The sequence below is a fragment of the Leptonychotes weddellii genome, chromosome 10, assembly GCF_054177405.1.
Source record: "Leptonychotes weddellii isolate Sample4059 chromosome 10, ASM5417740v2, whole genome shotgun sequence".
NCBI lineage: Eukaryota > Metazoa > Chordata > Mammalia > Carnivora > Phocidae > Leptonychotes > Leptonychotes weddellii.
In genome coordinates this window covers 64,468,951-64,492,779 of record NC_138378.1, presented here as the reverse complement: position 1 = coordinate 64,492,779, position 23,829 = coordinate 64,468,951, and the positions used below count along the sequence as shown (strand labels likewise).

General features: G+C 44.6%; 1 long non-coding RNA gene across 2 annotated transcripts in view; it reads right to left on the bottom strand.

The window, feature by feature from the left end:
- Positions 1–12,859: 12,859 nt before the first annotated feature.
- Positions 12,860–23,829, bottom strand: part of LOC145723900 (uncharacterized) — a 137,255-nt gene continuing 126,285 nt past the window's right edge. The window contains exons 3-4 of one of the 2 annotated variants that reach the window (XR_014149288.1): positions 15,844–15,969; positions 12,860–13,359 (exon numbers count right to left, since the gene is read on the bottom strand). This is a non-coding gene — a long non-coding RNA (uncharacterized LOC145723900). Of the gene's footprint in view, positions 13,360–15,709; positions 15,970–23,829 lie in introns of those variants that run through there. The other variant, XR_014149287.1, reaches the window with a different exon arrangement.

Genomic DNA, 23,829 nt, shown 5'->3' with positions numbered 1-23,829 from the left:
TTTTCTTCTTCCCCATCCAAGTTTTAAATCATTTGATAAATAAAAGTAGGAATTCAGATCACTGTTTTTCTTCTTCATGATAAAGGATTATTTAGCTAATGTAGCTTAGTTTTGAGAGCCAAATGGGCTTTGAACCCCAGAATTGGGCAGATTTTCCCACCCAGGCAGAGCAGTGCTCCAGGGAAAGCTTGCTCCTTGGCAACAAAGAGCTTCCAGTAGGCAGAAGGTCAAAGGGCTGATCCTAATCTACCACCCAGATGAAGCCGCGCCTCCTCCCCAGAGAGAAGCCAGTAATAACGGAATAAAGAGCAAGAAAGAACACAGAACATGTAGGGGAAATCCCCCCTCATGGAAGAAGACATTAGGAGCAGGGAACAGGCTTCCCCCCGACTCTAACAATGCCAACACAGCGAGTTCACCAGAAATTATAACAGAGCAGTGTAAGAAGTATGAGGGAATGCAGGTGTGTATGGTCGCAGAGGCTTAAGACAGCTGCAGCCCTATCTTTACAACAGAAAGTCAATGCAGAGTGTTAAAATGGATAGGCAAGAAAGGACAGCAAAATATATTAGGTGGCAATAAGTAGCTACCAATAGCTAAAAACAGCTCCAGGAGTTGAAGGAGGCAGGCTTGGCAAGAAAAGTCTGGGAGGGGAGATGTAGAGCAGAGAGCTCCTGCCCTTTCCATATTAACACTTATTTGTCCTGCTCTTGGACTTCTAAGATGTTGGGTTAGGTTAGAACATACGAAATTGCGAATATTTGACTATTTATGGCTTTTTAAAAAGGCAATGCCATATAGTTATAGAGTTCACCTAAAAATTTAACAGAAATCTCACTCAAAAAACCTTTTTAGTGAAAGGAAAAGGAACGCATTGCCCCAGGATCCTTTCAGTGAGCAGCTCGGCTCTCGGGCTGCAGATGGGGCAACCAGGTGTTTTCCCTTTTCCCTCCTCCTAATGACACGGAACTTCAACAAATAGCTTCACCTCCCTAAGTGTAAGGCTCCTAGTATTTAAATAAAATAGTGCCGGAAAACACAGAGTTATTGGACAAATTAAATGAGATCACGCAGGTAAAACCCCGAGCGCTGGGAGCATTCAGAGGCATTTCTGCTACCCTCTGATAGATACACAGCCCCTCCAGGCTGGACTTGCTTTCCCGTCCATCAATGTTTGTTCTATGCTTTTCAACCCAGAGATCATTCTTTGTTGCAAAAAATGAAGATGGACAGAAGTGAGAAGCTCTGATTTTTCTGTATTCTTGGCCAGAACACAAGAATCCCTCCAAGCAGCAGACCCACACGCACCCTCACCCCTTGTGGGACTTACTCTGAAAGTCATTTTATGGTTGTTGTCACCCTGAGCACTTTTTTTTTTTTTAAAGATTTTATTTATTTATTTGACAGAGAGAGACACAGCGAGAGAGGGAACACGAGCAGGGGGAGTGGGAGAGGGAGAAGCAGGCTTCCTGCGGAGCAGGGAGCCCGATGCGGGGCTCGATCTCAGGACCCTGGGATCATGACCTGAGCCGAAGGCAGATGCTTAACCGGCTGAGCCACCCAGGCGCCCCATCCCTGAGCACTTCTTAAGAGCTCCTGGAAATTAAAGCCCACATAGTACTGGTTTCGGAGGTCTTGCCTCTCATCTCTGGCTTCAAGCACTTACATCTCTACTTTGTAAGTGTTCTCTTGAAGAAATCAGGACTCATGGGTGAGCTCCTGTGGAGGCGCCCCCATCTCCCTAAGCACCCAGTTAATTACGCGTCACTGGGTGCATTTCCATTTGCAGAGTCACCTCCAAGGTTTTGAGAGTTCCTGGTCCCCCGTGCACCGCCTTCCCTCCAAGTACCCGCTTCTCTCGGAACTCTAGAGCCCAGAGCCAATGCCTCATGAGACTCAGCTTTCCTCCTGGGCTCTCACTGCCTCTGGGATGCCATGGTCACTCTCACAAGACTCTCACTCCCCATCACCCTCTCTCGGTTAGAATTAGATCTAAATCAGCAACTCTGCTGGTTACTTTCTAAATAAGCAGGGAAATAACAGCTAATCCGAAAAACCCTACGTGTGTGAAGGTGTTTGTGGAGACATAGTGCAAATGAAGAAGCACCAGTTTCCACTCAAAGGAGCAACTCTAACCATGAGACTTGCTGATAGTCTGTCTGGCCAGCAAGAGAGATGACGGTTTGGGCCCTGGATAACTTCTGGATGTCTCTTCAGTCATAATGTTGAGCCAAATGGCCACTCATCTAAGTGCACACCGTCTGGGTATCGGGAGGACACGGAGCTGTGCCGTTCCCTAGCTGGGAAGAACGGAGCATCCTGCCTCGTCTCTGAGCCCCTGCTTCCCACCTGTAACCTGAGGGTGTTGGACTGGGTGATCGCAGAGGCCTCGGCCCTTTGACGGTTTCAGGATTTTAAGTATAGACTGAGGGTTTCTCCTGACAACTAATGTTTGACCTAATGTAAAACAAGTATCTTATCAACGGAAGCATGTTAGAGTTCAAATAAGAATTTTCCAGAGTAAGCTAAATGTACTTTCCATCGCTTTCCATGTTTGCTTTTACATCTTCACCAAGTTCTCTTTTACTAAGTATTCATTCCTCTGCAAATGAGACCCCCATCAGATCTTTTTTTAATCTATCGTTCTCTTTCCCCAGTAGATGGCATCCCATTACAACTTTCAATTACCTTCTGCCTACAAAGGGCCTACAGCCCAGAAAATAAACAGAGTGAAGAGCCTGTGGGGAGCATTTGTTTATCAAACACAGATAAATAAGAGAAACTTCATGTTAAACATCCACCTAACATATTCACTGATTTTTCTAAAATTTAAACAATCATCTAGGTTCTGCATAGAAGGTGTCATAAAGACATTAGAATGTTTTGATATAGATACATCACACTGTTTTATGTTAGAACTGAATCCAGCCCTTCAAAATGATGAAACTTTGAAATTACAGCTGATCAAATGATGCTGTCATATTGCTATTTAAAAAACATTTAGAAAATCATTCTCCGGAAATATAATCTCATGATCAGTTTCCAGCCTACCTGAGAAAAAAATCTCAGTGCCTCCTTTTGACAATCCCTTCCTGATAGTACCATCTTCCTGGATAATCCTCACATTCGAGTTGTTTGGGTTTTTTTAATTTCCCCTTGGAAAGGCTATTTGCAAATATTTCACACGCAATGAAATTTGACCACTCACTTTTAATGATTTTGGAAGGAATAGCACTCATCCACTTATTACCTTATTTTCAGCCCATATGTTCTGTCTCCCAGCTGGCTGCTTTTGCCATGGGTTGGGGAGGTGGGGGTACAGCATGGCCTGTATTGTAGGAAGATTTATTCTAGGATACTGGCAAGCAAAGAAGCCAGTAAGTGAGAAGGGAAAGGCCTCTAACACTGGGAAACATGAGCTTAGAAATTTGAATTTAACTTCTGAGAAAAGTAAGAAGGTGAACAAAGATCTCACCAGCCTCAGGTCAGGAAGAACCAACCCCTGCTTCAAGCCTGGCAGTGGATCAGGAACCCAGTCCTACCCATGTAGGTGTTACCAGGATTAGTGTTGCTGCCCTCAGCCCAGAGCTCCTGGGACCAGCCTGGCTACCTGATACCCTTGGAGCTAGAACCATCATCATTTATTACCTGAATGTATTCCTGTTTCCCTACTGGAAGGGAAGCCCTGAATTACTTTTCTGGGGAATCTAGCCCCTTTAATGCATGGGGGAGTGCACAAATATGTTAACACCCAGCCCAACCAACAACCACCTTGAATCTGACTGACGTGTCCTTACCTGCTCTCACCTCAGGCACTGGGTTCCAAGACCTTTATTCTCCAGCTCCTAAAACCTACCTCAAGCCCTGCCTACTATGCTGACATTCTTTCCCCACTGCTGTGAGCTTCGATAAACTCCTGGGATTGGGCACCCTGGCTTTTCCGGGTAAGAGATGGCCCCCACGGCCTCCATCCCCACACTATTAACTCCCTGCTCTCTGCCTGGAGAAAAGATCAACATCTGGCTCTAACTTCCTTATTTCTAACAGCTGAGTTAACCCTCAAGGTCAGTTGCATGATCTTCTAGACTTCTGGTTACTGAACACTTAAAGTTTCCTAGGCGCCCAATCCTGTTTGAGTTGGGTTTTCAGTGATTTGCTCCTTTGGCTCCCTCTGGTGGTCAAAGCCTCACCGACCGGCCACTGCACAAATTTGTAGTTTTGATGGTCTGCTGATTCATGGGCACAGTTCACTGGCTTCCTAAGGATATGAGGCTACAGTTTCAGTTAAGTGGTGGGGGAACTAGGCCACCTGACTGCCAGGTTAGGTTTCCTTGGGCAAACCCTCACCAATTCTGAACGACTTTCATATTACCTTCAATATGTCTGCTCCACAGCGTGAAAGCCCTCGGCATGGGAACGGGCAAACTAGGATGACAAAGACAATTCTACCAGGAGCCTGTATTTCTATAGTATTATTGACTTTTTCTTTTTTCCTAATATTTATTTAGTATATAGTCTGTGCTGCTCTTCTAAGCGCTTTTCCTGTATTAATTTATTTAATTCTTAAAACAACTCTGTGGGGTTAATGTGATTATTATCCCCATTTTTTAAAAGAAAAGATGGCCATACGTTGCTTCAAATGCCACAAGCTAGAAAGGACAATAAATATTCATTTTTCAGCTTCATGCACACAAGTTTGTGAATCACACGAGCTGTTGAGTCCTAAAGAGGCACCAGGCTTACAGCAGTGACCAAGACAAGTCTCTTTGCAGGAGCTACAGAGCCTAAGAAGAGGTGTTACTCAACTTCACTCAGAAATTTCAAGCCAAGACATTTAGGAGATTAACCAGTAACATATGGGTAAGGACCAACTTCCAAACCAACTTAGGATGGAAGAGAAAGGTTCTAGAGATGCATAGGGCATCTGAGATGGGCCAACACTGTGGTCTTCCAATAGAGGACCAACTGTCCCAGTTTCTCTGAGAATGAGGGGTTCCCCAGCATGTGGAAATTTCAGTGCAAACACCAGGAAACTTCCAGGAAAACAAGGACAGTTTGGTCACTCTATCTTCCAAAGAACTGAGATTTGCTTTGAACTACTAGAGACTCCAAGGGCCTTCTGTTTCACCTCAAAGTTCACAAGGCTCCTGATTTCATTGGCTTCCATCTTCCTTCAACACTCATACGCGGATGGGGTCTATACATCAAGTTCTATGTCACCTCCTGGGGACTTTTCTAGTTGTTTTAGTACAAAAGAAAGAAATCCTTGGCTTCTTGCAAAGAGTAATAAGCTTGGTACCCCCAAAACAGAACTAGCAGGAAATATTTTTTTAAGTTTGGATATAAAGGAGTTCAAAACATGCTACTCCCAAAATACACCACTTTGCCATATTGATTATTTTGAGTTAAAGGCACTTGAAAAACAGTGGGTATAAGACAGACACCCTGACCTTCCTTTTTTTTCCTGAAAATAGGTAATAAAATTCCCATGTGAAAGATGCCCTCTCTGTAGCAGAGGAAGAAACATTCTCATCACCAGGGACAGGGAGTCAAGGCCAAGAGAAATCTGTAAAAACAGACCTTTGTTAAAATAACCCTTACTTTCCTTTAGTCTCCCCATATATTTTAGTATCCTTCCATAATTGCCACTCTTTGTTCAACTTAGTATATAACCATTTCTTTGGATCTTCATTTTCCCTGTAATAGTTCCCACACACATAAAAATACAATTCATATGCTTTTCTCCTGTTTATCTATCTTACGTCAGTCCCAAATGGAGACCCTAGGAGGTTGGAGGAACATTTTACACCCCATCCCCCATCCCCGCCATGGATGAACTAATAAAATTCAGATCTCTAAAAAATTTGGAACATTAAGATGGGTGTGAGGGAAGGAAGAGATGTCACACAGTGGATGTCCCTCAGGCCCGTATTAGCCAATAAAATGGCAGTCCCAGCGGACCATGCATCTGAGCTGGTGCCCTAGTTCTTTATATACAGGAATTCTTATGGGTACTTTTAGAGAAAACAATAAACAAATAACCTTGGCTAAACTAAATACATGACTGAAAGAACTCAGAAACAGAAAGTTAATTTGATATAGCCAAGCGATTTATTTATCCTTTCTTCCATCTTGCCAAATCTAAAATAGTCATAAAAAACAAGAAGAAAGATAACAACTTAAGTCCCTGAGTTTCTTATCTCCTTTTTGTACCTTAACTAGTTAGATTTCAAATGACAAGTCTTCCTGGGTTTGAGCAGGCACATAAAATCCTGTAAAAGAAGAGACCTTCCAAGGACTTGCCTCCAGGAGAGCCAGCCCTGGTCCTTTGGTAAGCCCTACCACCCACGTCCTGCCTAGCTGCAGTTTCAGACAATTGTCCCAGATCCTGAGCATTTCCAGCTTGCCATACTTGGATCCATCTTCTTCTCAATCTTGATATTTGGCTCTGACCTCTGAATTTAATCCCTGTGTTTGGCCCCTGTAAACATGATGTTTAAACATCTTCTTCCATCATCAAGATTTCAGCTATAAACTTTGTCTTGAGACTCCTCAGAACAACCTCATAAACCTAGGAGGAAGACTGCTAAGAACCTCTTCTTTCTCTTTTAATGACAGAGAGAGTGGGGGTGGGGCAATGGTGGGCAGAGGGAGAGGGAGAGAGAGAATCTTAAGCAGGCCCCATGCCCAGTGTGGAGCCTGATGCAGGGCTCCATCTCACAGCCCTGAGATCATGACCTGAGCCAAAATCAAGAGTTGGACGTTCAATGGCCTGAACCACCCAGGTGCCCCTAAGAACCTCTTTTTATACAGCATTACCTTCATCGATGTTTAAACATAGTCTCTTTGATTTCAAACTTAAAAGCAAAACAAAGCAGCCAGCGCCTGGCTGACTCAGTTGGAAGAACATGCAACTCTTGATCTTGGGGTTGTGAGTTTGAGCCCCACGTTGGGCATAGAGATTACTAAAACCAAATAAACTTAAAAAAAAAAAAGTAAAAACAGACGATGCTGACCCAGACAAGCAAAGCAATTACAAGGCTCTAGGTAAATATTCTGAATTGTTAAAAAGAAAGGTACTGTCTAAAACCGATTCCCAGACTTGTTTTGTATTCACGTCTCCAGCCTAGAACCAATCAACAGTACAGCATGAGGAAATCACCGATAAACCCCATTTGGTATAATAAAGTGATGACTATCACTATTACTCCAAGAAAGAGGACATGGGAAGGGGGAGACATCCCTACCTAGAGAATTGCTAAACAGGATTTATAGGAATGATCCAGGCAGTTCAAGTTTTCTAGGACCAGTGAAACCATGTCTCTTGTCTAGCACTTTCTCCAGAGGTATCTGAATCAGGTTTTGGTATCCTAGAGGTCTGTTTTTGAACGAGTGGTCAGATTCTTGGGTTCAGAAATAAGCTTCCGGGTAGAGAGGGCCCTCATCCAAGCAATGAGACAAGCTTTTTGATTAAATGCCCTCTATATCCTCCTGTGACTCTTTCATTTGCTCTGCCTCCTTTATGTCTCTCTGGGACACAATTCATTCAATCTTTTTAAACAGAACACATCTGTTGAACCCTGCCCCAAAGAAACTTCTACTGTCCTATTTATTTTAATAGCCATGTGATCTACTAATGAACATCAAACAGCAGAGATTAAACAGAAGAAATCTCTCCCCAGTTGTGCTTTATCCATTAAACACGTGTGAATCTGTGATGATCTTGGCTTTCCTTGTGCCCAGTGACTAATTGAGTTTGAGACAGAGGCTGTCAAATGCTGGAATAGAATGATTTATGTTAAGGATATTTTTGGTCTCCGATTTATCCAGCTTCAGAGGGAAGAAAAGAAGTCATTACCATATCAGGACTGTGACAATAGGCAGTTTCTCACAATGGGATCACCCTCCTACGACCGGCCAGTCTATTAACCGAAAGCATCTTTGCTTTCACCCACTGCTCCTGGGCCGGTGATTTTGCAGATTTTTATTTGCATTTATTTCAGCTGCAACATTTATTCTATTCCCAGTTATCCTTCCCTGAGATCTTATTGAAGCTGCCACTGGGGACCATGGAAATAAGTGATAGCCTCAGTGAAGACCCAGCTGCTGGGCCCAGATGCTATATACCCCAGCCTGGCCCCTCTTTCAGCAACAGCGACTCAGGAATACCCTGGCTATTCACGGAAGAAACCCATTTCCTGCCAGGAACTTGACTGCCATTGCTCTCACTTGGGACTGTAAAATGGCAGTAAGTGAATAGAAATTTGAGGCCGATGTGTGTGAACTAGGTTTCTAATACCACCCTTTGGGGGGTCGGGTGGGGGTGGAATAGGGCAGGTGGGGCTGATTTTTTATTGTTTTAACATACACAGAGTGTACAACTCAGAACCCAAACTATGTTGACCTGTCAGCTTTAGAAATACTAATAACATTTAACTGCTGAATTCTGGTGACTATAGGTTTGCCCGACCCTTTTATCACAAGGAGAATTTAATCAACTAGCCAGATTTGAAAGACGGACACGATCACAATGCAAAGAGACGTCTGACATTTTGTGACATTGCTTCACTGGATCTTCAGCTGCCTCTGGGAGTTGTGTCTCTGATCCAGGAATAGCATCACTCTTCTCCCATCTGCAATCTCCTCCAGGCTCGACTGCTCTTATGCTGTCAGTCTTGCCCCAAGTAACCACCAGAGCACCCTCCGGCCGGCCCACTCTCCACTTCCCACCCTAGCTGGTGGTCCCAGCCCCAGTCACTGACCCCTACAAGGTGTTTCTGATACCATGTTAGATGGGTCTTCAGTGATGCACAAGGAAATGGACGCAAAATGCCTCCAGGGGGTTAGATACCCAGGAGTGAGGCATTCAAAGGACAGGTATTCACATCTCAGGGTAACAGTGGAAAGTAGTTTTCCCCTCACCTCCTTCCTCTTTCATGTTCTACTCCTCATGTCCCCATCAGGTGTCCAGTGCCTCCAAGTGGCCTCCACAGCTCTGCAGCAACTCTCCATATTGTCTGCTCCCTTATGAAGGGCCCCACTCTCTTCTCTTTCCCCAACAACGCTGCTCAGAACATCCATCAGTAAGAATCATGCAGTGATTGGGCTGTGACTCTCAGCTGTAGCAGATAGAAACTCATCTCACACTTAAACCACCCAGGAAATTTACATAGACGGGAAGTTCAAGGGGCGAACTAACTCAAGGCATCATTGGATGCAGGGGTTTAGACAATGTCCTTAGAAATCTAGCACCATTTCTCAGCTCTGCCTTTTTTGGTCTCAGCTTCATTTTAAGGTGCCACCTCCCTATGTGTTAGCAAAGTGAATCACCTGCAGCTCTAGATTCACCTCATCTTTACGGCTAGTGGTCCCAATAATTCCAATACAAATCCCAGGTGCACTCTGGTTGACCTTGCTTAATCATGTGTCACACCTAAACTGTTTACTATGGCCGGGTGGTGTGTATTCTAATTAGTTGGCCTTATGTCATATGCTCACCCTAAAGCACTTAGAAAGGCCTCCCCAGTGAAATTAGGGGTTTTGTTGCCACAAGGAGGTGGGTCAAGAGGCATGCAGGGCAAACACGATAGTTATGATAACAGTCCTCTATACTGATTACAATGCCTCAGGCCAGATGAATAGGTCCATAGTGGAAAAGCCTCCTCCATTAATTACAGGTTAGTAGGATATGGGGCCTTTTTGAACAATTCTAGTCATATTCCCTGCATGCTGCTATTAATTGCAGTGATATCTAACCCCCTCAAAGTATAATATGTGGAATATTCCTACTGGAATGGACCTTGCTTGGGTATCATTCTCTAAAGCAACTGTACTCAAATTTGTTTTTCAGCAGCATGACTGTCTTCAAATAAAATTGCATGTAAATTCCCATATCTAAAATAGAAGTGAGGGGCTCTACCTACAGCTGACAGTCGGAAGTGCTGAAGCATAGAGACAGGCAGACACAGATATGGCGCCCAGCCCTCTCCCACTCGGTGGTGCCTAGGGTGCATCTTTGGAACACTTGGGATTCCTGAAAGAACAGTTTGCAAACAATAGATCCAACTGCTCTGGACACCAGGCTTGGAGGGCAGCTTAACTAACATTTGTAGCTAACTCAGTTCCCTTACCATAACCATATGTGAAGGAACTCAATGATGACACCAACTCAGCGGAGAAACTGAGTTTCAGCAGGGTTAAGTAGCCTTCCCAAAGCCACACGGCTGGGTCTGTAAGTGGTAAAGCTAAAATTCAACCCAGTACTACTTATTCCCAAACCAGTCCCCTTATCACTACCTGTTAGAAACTCAGCACATAGGACAGAACATTGATTGAAAAAAGCAGGACACAATGTTACATATGTCTAATATGATCCTACCTATTTAAAAATATAAATGCATGATTAAATTATTAGAAGACCGAAAGGGAATATACTAAAGCGTTTTTTAACAGATCATCTGGGTTGGTAATTATAATGATGATAATTATAGCTAAAATCTAAGTGCTTACTACATGTCAGAGACTTTGCTAAGGATATTATATAAATTGTCTCATTAAATCCTCATGAAAACCATTTGGGGCCAGATATCATTATTTTTCTCATTTTACAAAACAGGAAATGGTAAATGACTTGCCCAAAGTCATATAGCTTCTGAGTTCTGGGCTCAAACTCAATTTCTGAAGACCTTGCTCATAACCATACACTCTGGTGCTTTTCACTAATAATGGACATGTATTTATTTCTCAATAATATAAAAAATTAAAGATTAAGATAAAATCAGACCTGGAAGCACATTTTCTTCAACATATGATTACCGGGCAGGATATAGGAACTTACTGGGCTTGGTGCATTGTCCATCATACAGGTTAACCTGGGCTACAGGGCCTTTCAGCCTACCCCGGGCCAAGTGTCTGCAGGACACACCACCCTGCAAACATCCAGCCATGAGAAGCACCTTCCTTCGCAGTCGCTCAGCGCATGCCCTCCCTGGGAACCCTCGCTGGGTGATATGCTTCAGAACTAAGGTTATATGACAGGGATCTAATCATTGTTGGTTTGAACCAACCTTTCTATTTTCCCAGGTTCTGATTTAGTGCCTGCTTCTCTTCTAGCCTCCTTTTGCTACCAAGTCTCCGACTCATCTGCAGGCAGAACCTACATTCCTCACTTGGAGGTAGCCTTCAAAGGATGGGCTGCAAATGTCCACAAATCACAGCCACAGCTTCAGAAAAAGGGCAGAAAAGGCACAGTTGCCAGCATAATTTCCCCTTGACCAGCTAACATGTCAGCTCCGGCCTGTCTCCTGACCGAGGCCCCAGTACCTCTTGGCTCTATTGATTTCCCTGGTAACATGTCTGCTCTAGGAGCAGGTGGCTGGTGAGTGCTCCCCCATAACTGCCCCCTCCGTGCACTTCCCTGGCTCCATCCTTGCCCAGCGCTATCCTGGTGTCTTCAACGGGACACTGAGCTGCTTATGCCTTCCTGACATTGTCAATGCTGTCCTGTAGGCGAAGCAATTCCGAGAGCTGGATTTTTGTGTCCAGCGGGAGTAGGGCTGACAGCCACTCTGTCAACCAGCTCACAAATGTTTCTGGCCTGTGGCTTCCTTCTCGTGGAATGGGTCTCATTGGTCCACCTAGAGCCCAAGTGTGGCAGCTCAGCTGTCAGAGGTGGCTGGTCCAGAGAAAGTCTTTGTGATTGATAACCCCCTGAGGATTCTAGTCTTTGGTGACTAAGGACCTTCCCTGGCTGGTCTCAGGGCAAGGACAGTGTATTACAGCAATCCCCCAAACAGTACTCCTTACAATAACGTCTGCTGAGACACTGATACATTACAAAGGAGGAGAAAGTGTCTGTTATTAAATGAGTTTGGAAAATTCTGCCTCCGTGACCTTTATTGGAGATTCACAGCTCCCATTAGAATATTCAGGGACCTGAATATTCTAATGGAATATTAGAATATTAGAATATTATTCTAATATTCTAATATGTAGGAAGCCAAAAAGCAAGCTAGGGAAGGTCTGTGTGGCCAACACGAGAGAGAGAAAGGCTGGCTGAGTTCCAAAGATTCAGGGCAACACATGGCTGGGTTTTTTGTGTCCTTTTTAATGTGTTGTGACGCAGTAGTCATGTATTCCCAGCTCATGTTGGCAGAAGCCGACAAATCCATGAGAGAGATGGCAGGAAAGCAGCAGAAGCAGGTTGGCTCAGAAAGAATGCCTTTCCTTCTTTCCTCTTCCCCCAAAGTGCACGTTACTCCAGAGGTCACCAGGAAAGGGCACGTGGTCTTTTGGGATAGTTCCTCCCTCATCCCCCCATGCACCAGAGGGTCATGAGGTGGGCGGCCCCCAGAGTACCCCACAAGGAAACAGGTCCGCACAGCTTCTCGCTCTTTCTGAAACTAAAGAGCCGTAGGATGGAACCCAGTCAACAAATAACAGCTAGAGAGCTTTCTGGGGTTCATGATCATGTGCCAGGCATACAAGCAGATCAGGATGAAATCACCAGGGAAGGTCCCTAAATCCCAGCAGCCAGTTGCTCTCTAGTGGGTTTTGGCTTTTCCACCTTAGTGACGTCAGTGACCTCAGATATCCATCCATCTTTCCTCCTCCGTCACATACAGTATGTGGCTAAGAGAGTGGGTTCATGTGTCAGACAGACCTGGGGTTGGATCCTGGCCCTGTGGCTCACGTGCTGGGCAGGTTAGGGCCCTCCCAAAGCTAAGGGTGGGTAAGTGTTCTCATTTGCCCCAGGGGTAACAATGGGAGCCTCACTAAGATCTTTACAAAGATTCAGTGAAGCTGTGACTGGGCAGCCCTTAGTACTGCACTTCTTTTTTATTTATTTATTTATTTATTTATTTATTTATTTATTTATTTATTTGAGACAGAGAGAATGAGAGAGAGAGAGCACATGAAAGGGGGGAGGGTCAGAGGCAGAAGCAGGCTCCCCGCCAAGCAGGGAGCGCGATGCGGGACTCGATCCAGGGACTCCAGGATCATGACCTGAGCCGAAGGCAGTCGCTTAACCAACTGAGCCACCCAGGCGCCCAGCACTGCACTTCTTAACACATTTAGATTTTTATTGTAATTTTTAATATGTACTGCAGGCCTCCAACTAAGGCCCTTTCAAATTCATGTAGCCGAGAGGGCTCAAAACCTTCCTTCCTTGATGGTCAGAAGTTATTGACCTGAACTGAAGGACAGGGAGAAGACAAGAGCCTGCAGAGGGAGAAATGCAGGAACTCACATTTGCATAAAGTAAGGAGAGCAGGGATTTGAAAGAGACTTGGGTGCCTTTCACACTAGTTCCTACACAATTCAGAGAGAGATGGGTTTTCTCCTTTGTTCTACTGGAACCTGTAACACAAAGTAAAAAAACAATAGCACAAACCAACCAATTTTCCTCATAAACGAGAAAAAAAAAATGCATGCCGAATTCCAGGATGTTGACTGGAAGAGATACAGATGGGAATGAAAAGTTTGTGAAAAGGCATCCACAGGTCCTTAACAGATGCGCCTTCTCTAATTCCATCAGGCTGTCCCCCACTTGGTCACAGGCTCAGCCCTGTTCCTCCGTCTGTCTGGGTAACAAGCCTCAGAATCACCAGGAGGACTTGTGGAAACAAAGAGCTCTGGGCTCACCCACAGGGTTTCGGATTTGGGGGCTCAGGGGTGGGGCCTGAGAGTTTGTATTTCTCCCAGTTCTCAGTGGGGCTGCTGCTGGGGGGATTGGGAGGGTTACTGTGAATTGCATGGGTCTAACTCCATCCCTGGTCAGTTACTGAACCTCTTTAGGCCTCAGGTGCCTCATCTGTAAACTGGGGATAAGAACATCGACTTCATGAGGTTCTTGTGAGGATTAAATTAGTTACCCCTCATAAAGTGCTTAGGACACTTTCTGGAATTTATTAAGCTCTCAATAAATGCAGGCCATATAAACCATAATCCCAGAGAAGGGGTTGCAATAAGGATGCACTTTGCTCTAAAATCCTCCATGCTTGCTTTGTAGAACCCAAGTCGTCCCTCAAGACGGGTTCTTTTCTCCATGTGTTCATCACTATGTCTTTTCAAGCTCTATTAAAATTCATAGCACCTAAAATGTACTGAGTACCCAGTATGAACTAGGAATACTAAGCAATACTAAGCAAGACCTGGGGTCTTTCTGTCACCTTCGCGACCATCCTGTGAAATGGGACTCTCATCCTGCTCTTGCAGACGAGGAGAAGGAGACTGCCAGAACACCTACATAGCTGACATATCCTACTCTGCGTCCCACAGCTTCCAGGTGGCCAAACTGGGGTTTGAGCCTTCGAACCCCATATGACGGCAGAGCCTATGCCCTTCTCCACTCCAGACACAGCAAATAGATTTCATCGTCCAGTCATCCCATCTGCTAACAGTCGCCCGAGGCAGGGGATTTTGAAGCATAAATATCCTGGCTCAAGGGGAAGGACTGCTGGAATTGATTAGAAATGTCTAGCTGCCATGCGACTAGAGAGGGGTGTTAACACAGAGGCCAGCTATTTGCTGCGCCTGCACTTTGCTATGGCAACACAGATGGGGGTAAAGGTTTCCTAATTTTATTGAAGATTATATTTAAATACACACAAATCAGGTGAATGCCCCCAGGAGTTACTAATGATTTCAGATCTGAGCTCCTCTGCCCACTGTAATTTCATTTACATGGCATTTCAGTGCACACCAATGCAGGCAGAGTCATGTGACCAAGCCACATCTGTAGATGATCCCAAACCGTTTTTTTTGTTGTTGCTGCTTTAGAGTTCCAGCAGGGATACCGTGCTTTCAAATTGTCGATAGACTATCTGACATGATTGATAGATATTCTAGCAAGTTTCTGGACTGTATGCAAGGATTTAAAGAGGAAAGAGAGATTCCATCTTCAGGTGAAACTGGAAACACACAGATTTAAACTTCTGAAGTTGATTCCTGATGCTGTGAAGGTATTTTCCAATTCCCTTAAGCCCATGGCTCTCCAGTGCCAATGCATGGGAAAAACTGGCATTGGGGTTTGTTTAAAAAGTGGATTTTAGCGGAGGGGGAGACGAACCATGAGAGACTATGGACTCTGAGAAACAAACTGAGGGTTCTAGAGGGGAGAGGGTTGGGGGGATGGGTTAGCCCGGTGATGGGTATTAAGGAGGGCACGTATTGCATGGAGCACTGGGTGTTATATGCAAACAATGAATCACAGAACACTACATCAAAAACTAATGATGTAATGTATAGTGATTAACATAACATAATAAAATAAAATTAAAAAAAAAAAAGCAGATTTCCAGTTCCCCTCGGGGATCCTAAGCCTGACTGTCAGGAATGGGGCCAGGCAATCCGCACTTTAAACAGACCGCAGAGTCTTAGGACCACACCTGGGAAGCCCTGCCTTCAGCCATGCTATAGAATAGCAATGCTCCCTGTTTGTCAATACGAGGAAATCTTGTACTCAAAAAATTTCTCAGACATCCCTTGGTAGCATTTGGGAAAATGCAGGATGGCCAAAATTTACAATTCATTTTGTATGATTGTAGATAAATATGTGGTTTATTTACTGTAATAGGGTATATATGGATATTTGAGAAAGAATAGGAACTCTGTGTAAAAGATAGTGTTTAATCCATCTATATGCAATGCACAGTGCACGTATGGATTTAAGAGCTTTTGCAGATACTCTGCTAACCTTCCCGCCACCCCTCCCCCAACCCTGCCTGCCCACCCTGCCGGGAGATGTCCATAGGCCAAGGTGGGAAATCCCTGACTACAGTTTGGTTCCTGCCCACTCTTTAGCACAGTTGGCTCTTGGCATGTGGAAGGCACATCACTCACCTGAGAGGGAGAGGAGAAGAGAAGTCATATTCATTGAGCCCTTATGTGACAGGAGTGGGTCCATATTGGCTGGCTTATATACATATTTTTGTTTAAAAGCAGGAGTCCAATTCTTTCTTCTATCATCTGCATTAATAGAGTAGAAATCCAATTTGATTAATAAATCCTCATTTTACTATAAAATCAGATATCTCCACCTCTTATATCTCCATTCCAGTTTTTATGCTTTATGTGACTAAAACTCACATTTGAAAATAATATCGAATCCAAAAAAGGTGTTGGGCATTTGGTGAGCAAAGCCCTATGCGGACAGCAATAAAGACCTCACAAAAATCAGCTTCGGGTGAGTACAGGGGATTCTCATCACTGAAGAGGCATTCACTTGGATAATTTTGGATGGTTCCTATTCTGTCTGCCAAAATCAAAACTCTTCTCAACTTCAGAAACGGAGAAACAGGAAGGCAGGATCATCTTTCCTTAATAAAGTGTAACCGGGTTCTAACAGATGTGGCTTAAATAAGGTGATGATCCAAATTACATTTCGCTTAAATTCATATTCAGATTGGCTGAGAAATCCCTCAGGAGACAGTGGGAGAGCCGCCAGTCTAGAATTCAAAATTTCCAGAGAAAATCTATCAAGCCTGTGTGGACAGTAAGAAAATGGATGTCCATAAAAGACATAGGGAAAGACACACCACTGTCAGTCACCAGGAAGTCCTGCGTGGCCCTGAAGGCCACGTGTCTGTCTGACACTGTCATTAAGTGGTAAGAGGGAGGACTTGGGCTGAGGCGAAGACCCGACCTTCAGGACACCAGGACAAAAATGTTCAGACAGCCAGCCCCACTGACTCCGTTCTGATCATTTCCATCAAGGCTCAGCTCTGACTGAAGACCATCAGGCTCGTAGGGGGCTGAGCCGTAGCTCATTAAGAAATGCTTGGAGGCTGATGAGAAAGGAGAGTCATCGGGAGAATTTTTTTTTTATTGTTATGTTTGTAATGACCTTTCCCCTCTGTTGCTCTCTGACCCGGCTGTTTCAATCACACAGACACGGGAATGAAACTCAAAACTGGAAACAACTCAACCAGGAGATGGTTTAGGAGCCTCTCCCTTTGTGGTGCAGTGGGAGGGAGAGCAGATGAGAAGAAAATCTCTGCAGTGAGACAGATTGTCTCTGGGCTTTAGCTGACGAAGGGTTAACAGGACATCAGGTCCAGTTTCCTGCTCGGCCCTTTAATTGCTGCAGCCAGGGAAACATTTGAGGGAGAGAGGGCTGTTACCAAGGGCCTCATTTTTCAAAGACCTGTCAGAAAGCTGGTCCACGGAATGCGTTGGATACAGAAACCAGGAACTGGGTCTCTTTTCCAAATTCAGATGACTCAGATTCTATTGACTTGTCCCTCCGCAGAAATTCTCTAGTCGTTGACTACCCTGCTCCTTCCATCTGTTATTAGATTATTTCCCAAAAGAGGCACCCCTCATAGAGGGTGTGTGCGTGCGTGTGTGTGTGTGTGATTTTAGAGCAGGGTTCCCAAAGACGGGCATGCATGAGTCATTAGAGGGCTTATTAAAACAGCAACAGGCCCACTGTGAGTTGTTTCAGTAGATCTGGGTGAGGCCCAGAAACGTGCACTTCTAACAATTTCCAGGCTGTGCTGCTGCTGGTGGTCTTAGGACCACTTTGTGAGAACCACTGTTCTAAAATATACTTTCCGCTGTCCTCTTTCTGCCTGAATAGAATCACACACACACACACACCAGCATAATAAACATCACATATTATATGTTTAAAATGCCAATTATCATTATTAATAACTACTTTGAGTACCCAGTGTGTGCCGGCGCTATTAATTTTTCAAGGCAGGTACTGTTGCCCATTTTACCAAATTAAAGCCTGATCCAAACCAAATCTGCCTCCTAAGCCCATGTTCCTAACTACTTTAATACTTTCTTAAGAAGTAGTAAAACAATGAGTCAAAACCAACCTACAAGTATTTTTAAGCAATGTCTTTTCTATATTCTAATAGGATATATACTGTCCTAACACTAAGTAGAATATTATAAACCTTCTTTTTCCTTATGTCATTTAGAGCCAAAAAATGCATATCTAAGGAATATTGCAAAAGTAACCAGCTGACAAATATGTACTGAGCTCTTCCTGGATGCTTGAGGACCACATGACAAGCCAGCTTCCTGATCCAATGCGCCTGAAACAATTAGGGAAGAGTCTAAGATTAGTGTAAATGTCAGATATGAGGGCCACAAGATTCATTTTTGCCTTGATAATTAGTAGTCCGTGCCAAACAGAACATGGTACCAAAACAGTGTCTCGGTGCAGTGGTTCACAAGCCTTAGGTAGCATGAGAGTCACCCCAAGGACCAGTTGAAACACACATGGCCACCTCCCAGTTTGTGATTTAGCAGGACTGGTGGGAAGCCCAAGCATTTACATTTCTAATAATTTATCAAGTGATGCTGAAGCTGCTGGTCCTGAGACCATACTTTAAGAACCACTGTTTTAGGGCACCTGGGTGGCTCAGTCATTAAGTGTCTGCCTTCGGCTCAGGCCATGATCCCAGGGTCCTGGGATCCAGCTCCACATCGGGCTCCCTGCTCGGCAGGAAGCCTGCTTCTCCCTCTCCCACTCCCCCTGCTTGTGTTCCTTTTCTCGCTGTCTCTCTCTCTGTCAAATAAATAAATTAATTAAATTAAAAAAAAAAAGAACCACTATTTTAGGACAAGGCTTCCTGGATTAACTCAGCTTCTCTGAGTCATCTTTTATTCACTGATTCAGCAGACATTGCTGGAGTGTCTACTATATGGGAAGCTCCTTTTTTTTTTTTTAATTTAAAAGATTTTATTTATTTATTTGACAGAGAGAGAGAGTACAAGCAGGGGGAGCTGCAGGCAGAGGGAGAGGGAGACTGAGCAGGGAGCGCAACTGGGGGGCTCCATTCCAGGACCCTGGGATCATGACCTGAGCCAAAGGCAGATGCCCAACCAACTGAGCCACCCAGGCACCCCGAAGCTTCTTTTTTGTTCTGAAGATAAAGCTGTAACCTAAGAAAAAAAAAAATCTCTGCCCTCATAGAGCTCACTATCTAGAAGTGACAGCCAACCAGAAATAACAAATATATAATGTAACTGGGGATCCAAAGAAAGACCAAAAAAGTGGGCAGATGGAGGGATGCTATTTTAGTGGGGTGTTCACCTCTCTGAGGAGACAGTATCCATCAGGGCAGAGAACAAGCCAGTGTGGATGTATAGGTGAAGAGAGTTCCAAAGGGGAATTGGCAAATGCAAAGGCCCTGAGGCAGAAATGTGCTCATTATATTCAAGGAGAACTAAGGAGATGGGTGGCAGAAGGGGGGTGTGCAAGAGAGGGAGTGGTAGGAGATGAAATTCAGATTTAATAGGAATCAGCATTTTTTAAATGCTCCCCAGGAGAATCCAATACACATCCAGATTTGGAAATGACTTCTCCGTTGCACTTATTTCTGAAGCTCATCCAACTTTTCTCAGTTCTCATCTGTACTACTTTGGTGTGCGAGCTGAGTGTGGACACATCCCTGGAGCACAAAAACAAAGAATGCATCCTCCCAGGGTAAGGTTTATTGGGCATGCCCAAGGACTGAGCTCCACATGATTGTCATTCAAAGAAATCATTTCTTCCTCTGAAACAAGAGTCTGAACCTAGCTTGTATACTGAGTGTGGAAATGGAAGAAAAGGGCTGAATCCAAAAACGAAGGAAGAGCTTTTGGTGACAGACAAGATATGGAGACACAAGAGGGAAAGAACAGATATGCATGGCTATCCAGGGGATCATAGAGAAGGAATGGAATTTACACGGGGACGATATGGGGTCTGTTCTTATACACGAGTCTATGTGAATCAAATGGAAGTGAATGTGTGTTGGGGAGGAGGGGGAAAAGGTTTGGAAAAAAGTGTCATGACTCTGTATGCAAACAGGTGACAAACGAAGCCCCCTAATTAGAGAAGGTCCCTGAAGAAGTAGAGGAGGAGGATGGAGAATGAAAGGCCAGGACTAGGTCATAGTGGAGAGAGCTGGCCCAGGGGAGGAAGAAGAGACAGAATCAAAAGCAGAGTGTAGGAGAGGTACACCACCCTACCACCCCATTACCCTAAAGCGCTATTTCCTACAAAGCTGCTGCAAACACAAACCGGGCAAAGAGCAGTTCTCCGGTCCTTCGAGAACACATGGGTATGGAACCAGCTGGCTTTGCAAAAGGGATCTGGCATTATGGAGGACACTTGATCCCATAAATAAGTCAGACTCAATTATTTTATATCAAAACAATATCTTCGCTTTTAACGAGCACAACTGCCAATACCCAGAGTCACGCATTATGAATCACTATTTGCTCCTTCCTACACTTTCTAATTTCCTGCTAAGGAGACAGGGTTGAATGGGGTCATTAATCTGAATTAGAAATACTGTGACCTGCTCTGCATTTCGCTCGCTAACACTGTGTGGCAGAGCTGGATCTGGGGGGGGGGCGGGAGGGGAGAGTTTACTTTCTATAGTTCTGAGGAAGGGGTGGGGCGGTGGGGGAGATGCTGAGTGAGTTTTCACTGTTAAGGCCTCTTTGATTCCGGATGCCATTTGGACATCTCACATTGGGCTTTGAAATCATTGCTCTCATTTTGATGCTTTTGTTGGAGCCATTGTCAAATGACAAGCTTTGCTCAGCCTCTGTCTGGAACTCCAGAAGACTCCCTAAGCAGCCTAAAATAATGTGCTCCCCTTGTTAGAAAAGGGTGACTTGTGTATTGTTCAGGCTGCATTGGCATAGCTCAGTGGATGCTTCACTGGTGATGCTGTGGAGGGAAGACTCTGAGGGAAACGGGACCTTCAAGGCAGTTGGTTCAGTAAGTATCTCTTGCAACTGTTTGCGTATTTCAGAGAGACTACAACGAATGGCCCTTGGAAAAGCATCATTGCAAAGCAGACTTACTATGTGGGCTGGGAAAATACACAGAGAGAAATCTCAAGCTTATTAATTTACCTTCTTTTTAGGACTCTGGTAAAAATCTTGATGGACTTTCTGGGGCTAATGGGAACTGGGGACTCTCTTCAGAGTCCCACCAGCCCTGTTCTCCCCAGGCCCCTGAAACAGAACTGCAGATTATAGCAGACACTGAGGTCCATAGCCTTTGGCCAAAAGATGCTGTTCTTGACCTACCTCACCCTGCTCTGACCACTAATTGGTCACACCATTTACTGCTAACAATGCTACCGGTGGAAACTCATTAGAAGTAAAAAGTGAGTTCCAAAGGGGTGGAAAAATTCCCGACAGCCAGGTCTGGGAGGGTCAGTCTGCAGGTGCAGCCCCAATCTTCTGAGGCCATTAAGAAGAGCATCTGCATTCCCTCAAGTCACTCCTGGATGTCTCCCACAGACCCAGAATGCAGAGCTGAAGGAACTGTGGTCTGAACTGAGTCATTCATCTGTCCTATCTGCTGGGCCCCATCACGCCATTCCAGAGTCCTTAAAGCTGGGAGGATGGGATCCTCAAATTTTCTTTATGGTTTGTGCATGGAAACTTTTCCCTTTCAGACTCAATCCTGGCCTCCCTCCCCCACTTCCATGGTCCTGGGTGGTGAAGTCCTTGAAACAGCTCTAACTGCAGCCTTGCCCTGAATCTCCTGAACCGGCCAGCCTCCCACTGCTCCCTCCACATGCCCCACTGCTTCCTGAGAGACCCAGAGGTGACCGCAGTCAACTTGCTTTGGAGCCTTGGGTATTAGGGGTTTTGTTGCTGCCCTAAGGCCCTGGAAAACTTGAGTAATTTTCTGTGGTCACAACCCCAGGGTCCCCAGTCGGTGTAATTATAAGTCAATCACTCTCCTTCCAGCGCTGGTTCCTCTTCCCTTTGGGCAGGTAAAATCATTACCATGGCTCCTTTCTCCCCTCAGCCAGATATTTATACAGGCCATTTACCTCATGTCTCATGAATCTTCTCAACTGAATGTTATTTGGTGGTGGTGGTGGCAGGGGGGTTGGACTTATTTATTTAACTCAGAGCAGCAGAAGGCCTGTCATTGATTTCCCCGCCCTCCACAGCCTCGGGCCACCTTCTGTTTTCTAAGTGTAAGTGAAGGGTGGATGATCCCCACAGAGAAAACTTCCTGAGGCACAGCCCTGGAGGGCCCCCCAACACACAGCCCTCAGCCTACCACAGCCTGGCCTGGAGATGCCCCCAACCTACAACAAGGCCAGGGGAAGCAACAGTCTCTCTTCAAGGGAGGCACTGGGGCAGCATAGGGAGAGAGGTCTTTTTCTGTATTGAGAAATGTGAAGAACTCCTTCCAAATTTCCCTTACGACACTAATTTGAGAAAAAAGAAAAGAAAGTACCTTCTTGTGTCAGGTAAAGCAGTTCCAAATACAGCATGGTCATTTATGAGAGTTTTGTTAAGCCAGAACTGAAGGGGCTGTTTCAATTCTCCCCAAGACACCTCCTAATTGTCCTTCCCCTCCTGCTCCATCAGCAGTCCTACCAAATAACCCTGTAGAAAATGTTCATTTTATTTTGTTTTGTTTTGTTTTGTTTTATTTTGAGAGAGAGAGAGAGCACTTGCATGAGCCAGGGGAGGGGCAGAGGGAAAGACAGAGAATCTTAAGCAGGCTCCACACATCTCAGAAACTTTAAAATTCCCTGAGTGATGTTCATTTCCAAAGCTCTGGGTTGACAGCTTCCCTTTACTGAGGGCACGGATTTTGTGGTCAAACCTAGAGCCAGATTCACTGTCCATTCCTGCCCCTATGGCACATATTTCAGAGGCCTTGTTGCATTTTTAATTTTGTAGTTTAGCTGCTGTTAGCATTTCCACAGTCGTTTCTCATGATCCTTCTTCTTCAGTGTTCTACAACAAGCAGCAATCCCCTAAAGAGGATGTCCATATAGCCGCATAAAATAATGGGAGAGTGTGGTCAGAGAGTCTGGAGGACTCGGGTTCAAGTCCAGAGTCAGCCGATTATTAGCTGTGGCCTTGGACAAGATATTCAACTTCCCTAATTCTACTGTCTTCATGAATAGAATGGGGATGATAACACTACCTGCCTCATGGAATAGTTAAGAGGATAAAATAAGGTAATGAACAGAAATACTTAATCTGATCCAAACTCTAGAAAGACCTTAACAAATTCAACACCCAAAAAACAAAAAACCCAGTCAAGAAATGGGCAGAAGACATGAACAGACATGTCTCCAAAGAAGACATACAAATGGCCAACAGACACATGAAAAAGTGCTCAACATTACTCAGCTTCAGGGAAATACAAATAGTAAGAGTAATTAGTTGAATAAATTGTGGTACATCCTTGCTAAAAAAAAAACAAAAACAAAAAAACAACAAAAAAACACAATGAGATACCACCTCACACCTGTCAGAATGGCTAAAATTAACAACTTAGGAAACAAAAGATGTTGGCAAGGATGCAGAGAAAGGGGAATCCTCTTGCATCGTTGGTGGGAATGCAAACTGGTGCAGCCACTCTGGAAAACAGTATGGAGGTTTCTCAAAAAGTTAAAAATAGAACTACCCGCTCAACATCACTCAGCATCAGGGAAATCCAGATCAAAACCTCAGTGAGATACCACCTCACACCAGTCAGAATGGCTAAAATTAGCAAGTCAGGAAATGACAGGTGTTGGCGGGGATGCGGAGAAAGAGGAACCCTCCTACACTGTTGGTGGGAATGCAAGCTGGTGCAGCCACTCTGGAAAACAGTATGGAGGTTCTTCAAAAAATTGAAAATAGAACTACCATATATGATCCAGCAATTGCATCACTGGGTATTTACCCCAAAGATACAAATGTAGGGATCCAAAGGGGTACGTGCACCCCGATGTTTATAGCAGCAATGTCCACAATAGCCAAAGTGTGGAAAGAGCCAAGATGTCCATCGACAGATGAATGGATAAAGATGTGGTATATATATACAATGGAATATTATGCAGC